Raw genomic sequence first — 6,381 nt, forward strand, 5'->3', positions numbered from 1 at the left:
TTCACCCAGGCTTTATTCTACTGTTGTAATTATATTATTTTCTGTTTATACAAATAGATTTTTTGCATGTTGTGAAACTTTAAGGTAGAGTTCGTGCCTTCTGAATATAATTATGTAATGCTCCAAAACGTTCTCCTTCATGTGGTGGGTTCGTAAGAAATAGCTGGTGGATAAATAACTGAATCACTTTACATTTCTAATTGGGGATATCAGTTAGACTTCCTCTCTTATACAGTGATGGCTTAGCGTAGCCTAATTCTGCTGGCACACTCCTCACTTTACACGGAATGTTACCTGTGGAATCCTGCATGGTACATGATAGTAATAAAAATGAATGCAGCTCTCAGAATGGGTGTGTTAGCTTCCACTTAATATGAAGAATTAAGTTTGGATGGAAGAGCAACATCATTATTGATGCTGAAGAGCTAGTTTCCTAGGCTGGTTACTCATTCTCTTCGGTGCTGGCACTATAATAGGTACGTTCCGTTGAGATGCAATTAGGATTTCTATAGTGTTTTTCTTAGCAATGCAAATCCTATCATAGTTTTAAAAAACAGCAGCTAATGCTCATGGTTTGTCATTATAATAGTGATAACAACACTCCCCAACATAGTAAAAATAATTTTTGAAAGTAGTGTAATTTCTACAATTTCTTAATTATAAAATACCAACCCCAAGGTCACTGAGTAACTCTTTGGCAGCCCCTGCACGGCATCTGGGGATGAGCGCGGTTCAGCGCCTCTCACTTCACTGACCCTTTCCTGACAAGGTGTTTGCTCCCCCCACCACCCCGTCATCTTGGGTAGATTACAATCAGTGCACTCCTCCAGACAACAGGAAATCTTATCCGTGCGGAAAGTCGCTTGTGTGTAGTTTTGACCTGGGAGGAATGAAGTCCTGGGTGTTCACATTGTCTTTAAGTTAGGGCACCCCCTCCCCACTGTGTTCACTGTTGGCCCAGTCAATAGAAAGACTTTGACTTGTTTCCCATTCCAGGTTTATTATTTTCCTCTGTAGTCTCCACTTCAAAGCCTGGAGAGCTGCCCTGATTCCAGTTCTGTCTACGTGGGGCCCGATTGTATATTTCACCATCCTTTGGGCAGGAGCACTCTTCAATCTCCAATCCGCATTTGGCACGATGACTGTCATGTACAGATATCTGCAGAACATGCTTCATATATTTGGGAGCGTGATATTCAATTCTCCAAACTATGCCTTATCCTGTCATTGTACTTTGATTTGCCAAATGTTGCTTAAACCTTTATTGATATTGTTAAGCCAGTTGATGCAATGTTGGACATACTTAAGTAGCTTACTTCTCTCCTTCCAATGTTGTAACCTGACCTGTTCTCCAGACTGAGTTTATGAGGTGGGTTCTCCGTACTGAGTTTGATCAAGCTGGATCACTGAGTCTTCTGATTTAGAACCAAGCCTTTGGAATATCTCACAATACCAATAAACCTAAGCCTAGGATTTGTCAAAAAATACGTGATGGTACTCCGAGGGGAAAGGAGATAGATGAGTAGTACTCAGTTTTTGTTGGCAAAAATATTTTCAACCTAGTAGAAAAAGCTGTCAAGGAAATGATTATATATATTGCGAAGTGCAGACAATTGAGTGCTAAATAGAAGTACACCTGAAATACAGCACAAGTTTATACAGAAGATTAATTATTTCTCACAAATGGGATCTGGGGAACATTTATCACAGACATCTGACTTATAGAATAAAAATAATTTTGTTTGGGTGTATAGTGTGTACTGAGAATTAATGGAAGATGATTGTGTTCTGTAGCAAGATCTTGTGAAAAAACGTACATATATAACAATAGTGTAACAAATTTGGCATCGACACATGTATGTTATAGGAAAGGATCAATGCAGGATGGATCAAATGGGAAAAATAGGCTTAGTTAAACTGGTGGTTAATGCTTAGGCAGTGTGTGGTGATAGACGGTTTGGGCTCAAGGAGGATACTTTTTTTCTAGAGGGAATTTTTATTTCGCAGCAGCAAAGTAGGCCAATAATACCTGCAAGTTTTCTGGTTTGTGAAGTTGGCATGAAGGTCAGATCTTAAGTATTACAAACATCCCTCTTTGGTGAGCCTAGAAAACTGAGTTCTAAAAAAAGTCTAAAAAAAAGTAGTCTAAGAAAATATTTAGGCAATTTTTTTTTTTACTTTTAATAAAAAAATACTATATAGCACATATATCAAACGTTAAGGATTTATATAGTCTGCTGAAACTGAGAATAACAGGAAGTACACGGTTTTCTTTTTCAAGGTTAGTCTTAGATTCTGCTGGGTGCTGAAACTGAGCTCCATCCCCAGTCGTGTGTGGCACGTTTTCTTTTGTTTGTGACTCTCCCAGTTTTTCTCAGATTCCACTGGATGTGTTAATATCAGTCCCTTCAAGATCCAGATCAACACTATTCCAAAGAGAGGTTTAACGAGCAGGTGTATTTTACTAGGAGACCCATTACTGACATTTGTGCAAGGATGGTGCTACTCCGGTATTCACACGTGGGACTCCAAGCATTCCTCTGAAGCTGATCATCTGCATCTTTTTGATATTTCTTCAGGCCCATGGAAAGCAAAAGAAAAAAGAAAAAGAAGACAAAAAGTCTTTAATATGCAGTTTGAGGTTGTAGAGAGAGGTAGAGTTGGGGGTTACAAAAATGTGTTGGGTTTTGCTCCAGTGGGAGGATGCAATGGATCCCTGTTCCTGGTTACATTTTCTAGGCTTTTCAAAACTCCATTCTCTGTAAGCACCACTCTGTAATCTGACTGCATAAAAATATTCCATCTGGGTGGGGTGGGTACAGCTCAAGTGGTAGAGCACATGCTTAGCATGCACCAGGTCCTGAGCTGAATCCCCAGTGCCTCCTCTAAACATAACTACATAAATAAACCTAATTACCTCCCTCCCCAAAATAATATAAATAAATAAATAAATAACAATTAAAAAAAAATTCCACCTGATTGGAAGGGCCAGTGCTGTCCTGACTCTGTCCCTTCACTTGTGCTTCACTCTTGACGTGAAGAGATGTTTGCCCCGCGTTTAATGCATAGAATGACTCAGGCTGAGTGAATAATGTGCAAAACCAGTCAGTCAAATATCTCAAATGAGGAGACTTCAGTTTCCTCTCCTAGTATTTTTTTTTTTTTCGGAAAGCAAGCGTTTTCATTTGAAATTAAAATCTGTCATCAGTTCTAACGTCGTATGGGGATGTTATTACTCCAAGGAACCCAGTGGCTTCTGCTGTGTAGTCGTTGGGGTGCCACTTATTTTCTAGAAAATAACTTTATAGCTGCACAGGTACTCAGCGCCACTAAGATTCTAGATTTTAAATAATTGTGTTTAATAAAATAGTGAATGTGCTGGAATAGATCAAGGCTTTGTTTCCCCCTAATTGTGCCAGCTCTTATAGAAGCCAATGAGAATGCTTGGGGTTGGCATTGTTCTGATGGAACAGACTCTCTTGAGCAGAACGGTGGTCTCTTTTCTTGGAGCATTTTGAAGAATTCCCGTCTGATAGTGGTTCACTCGTGATTTGTAAAAATCTACAAAGATTTTCAATCCCTGTGTTTGGTCTGAGAATGTTGCTTCTTCAAAGTGAACAGGAGCTTCTTGGATGGACCGGATCCTTAGAGGATGAAATAAAAAGTAGCCTCTCTGGAAAGATTTCCATCACTAATTGCTTGGTACTGTCTTTCAAATCCAGTCATTAGGTAAATTTATTGAGCATCTACCATGTACCAGACATTGTTCTGGAATCTAGGTTAACAGTGGGGAAAAAACCCTGCAAAAATTCCTTTCTCCATGCAGCCCGTGGAACTCAAACACTAAGAGCCTGGCAGCAATGATGGAGAGGAGTGCAGATTTTCCTTGAAGTTATCACTCAATTTTCCAAACACTAAAAATGCAATATCAAAATAAAGTCATATGCATCTGACAAGAAACGGCTGCTGATATTCCTAAAGCAGAGACCAAAATGGTACCCAGTCTAATGAGAAGAGACATTATTAGCGTTGGTGGCAGCCGTAAATATAATACTGAATAAACCTATTTTATTAGCTTGGGAGTACAAAATTAAAAGCATAGTTTAGGAAATTATTTCAGTTGTAAGTATACTTTAGAAGTTTTCAGCTACAAACTAGCAATTTGCTTTTATAAAGCTTTCTCACTCAACATAAATACGGATATATGATATAAATAATCAAGTGAATTCAAATGAGTATTATTGAAATCCAAAAATATATTTAGTACAGTGAAAATTAAGGGGTACATTTTAACAGATGCGATCTGAAAAGAACTGAAGATAAAAGTTCTGCTTCTAGTTAGGTAATAATATTGATGCTAGGTAGACAGTTTAATTCATGTAATAACTAATGAGCATATCGCATTGCAAAAATATATTTTTGCATTTTGTGGGAGCTGCATTAAGCAGTGCTGTGAATACTGGTCCCTACTGGAACAAGCACTTTCTATTCTGGACCCTTCATGAAACGGCTATCCCCTGGAAAAACATAAAAGATTTATAGGAATTATTTAACACGTAAAAGAAAGATTCTGCATAAGGCATTAAAGTTGAAAAGAAAAATAGGGCAGATAATTAAGTAAATTAGTTCTATTTTTTGCTTCAGTTTTGCATGTGTGGCTAAACAAATCACTTAATCTTTTTTTGCATCCCCGTGGGTTAGAAGGTTTGGATAAAAGGAACAAAAGAACAGGGGATTTTCAGGGGTGGGTTTGAGGTGCGGTTAGTTGCATAAAAGAGGACGGCCAGCATCAGCTCAATATGGAGTTGGAATTGGAACAAAGACCTAATAGAGGATGAATGTCAACAGTATTGTAAACAATCCTGAACCAGATATGAGTGATCAGGGTCGAGATGTAGTCAAGGTGGGAGAGGAAGTAGGAAATCAACAAAGGGGAAATGGAAGATAAAATGGGAAATGGAAGAAAAATGGGAAAACAGAAGATAAAATGGGAAGTGGAAGATAAAATGGGAAAATAGAAGATAAAATATACAAAGATGAATGATGAGGGAGCAGACTCTAAAATCCAAGTGCTGTGGCCGGGCTGGTCGCACCTGTGTGGGATGATCTAAGAAGAGCCCTTCACAGTCTTCTGTCAAGAGTATTTTTGGCCCCAAGCATCACAACATTTGAAATCCCACCACTTAACATTTCCTATTTTTGTTTCTGAAGGATTTAGTTCTTTTAAAAAAATCTTTGGTTCGATTCCCAGGCTAATGAGTTAGTTAACTCTTTGCTTATTTGTGTTTATTTTCCTTGTAGTTGGTACTCACCATTTATACAATATTATGCCTTATATGACATTTAACAATAGGTGTCCATTTGTGGTCCCTAAGAGTAGAACTCTTGAGCCACATGCGCCCTCCTGGTTGACTTCAGTGAAGTTGCTGTGGTCTGTGTTTCTTCCTTTAATTTGTACTCTCCCCTTCATCAAGAGGCTTGCGTTTCACCATCCTGACCACACGTCAACAGAAACAAAGGGCCAGGAAGTTGAGGCTAGTGCTCTGCTGGTGGCGTCTCCTCCAGAACAAGGCACTCTGGTCATGCCCGCTAACGATGTGTCATTTTCATGTTTCCATTTCTGGTGAACATTTTTACCATTTCCGGGGAACAAAATGTCTGCCAATCAAAATGTAAGATAATGAATCGGCAAACCCTAGGGTTTGTTCCAAGGCAGAGCCAGGCTTTGCGAGGCCTAAAGCGGATACAATCCGGGCAATGATATTTTAAGAATGTGTGCGACGTTACTAAAACTAAATTAGGTGCAAAACCCTGGAAGGAAGCCATGCAGTCGGAGGGCCCTGTAGCTGCATCTTCGTTAGCTTTGCAGTAAATCTGCATCTTCGTTAGCTTCGCAGTAAATCTGCTTCTCTGCGTGGTACAATCGCTCCTCACTTATTAGCAAGCCTGGAAGCAATGATGAATCAGCCCCTGGCTGGCCCTGGAGCAGCAAGGAGAGACGAGGACTGGCCGTGGCCATCTGCTCGCTGAGGGCTTCACAGTCTGAGGCTGAGGACGTTCTCCCTAAAATATCACCTAACGAGCAGAAGAGGTCCAGGGAGCGACCAACCTAGACCCTTTACTTTTTAATTTGACACTCCCCGCGGTCTCTGCATCGTGTGTCTTATTTTTAAAGGCCCACTCTGGGCCTATGGCACAGGTCTTTTAGTCGCTCAGAAATGGAGACGGCGAACTTTTTGTGTCTGCGTGTATTGTTACAGTGAATATTTTAAACAGGCCCTTATACACTAATACATCACTTATCCAACTATTAATTATTAAGTATCTGTTACGGGTTTAGTTGCACTTTCCCAAGAGATATGTCGAATTCCAAATTCCCAG

Source organism: Camelus bactrianus, chromosome 30 (genome assembly GCF_048773025.1).
Source record: "Camelus bactrianus isolate YW-2024 breed Bactrian camel chromosome 30, ASM4877302v1, whole genome shotgun sequence".
Classification (NCBI taxonomy): Eukaryota; Metazoa; Chordata; class Mammalia; order Artiodactyla; family Camelidae; genus Camelus; species Camelus bactrianus.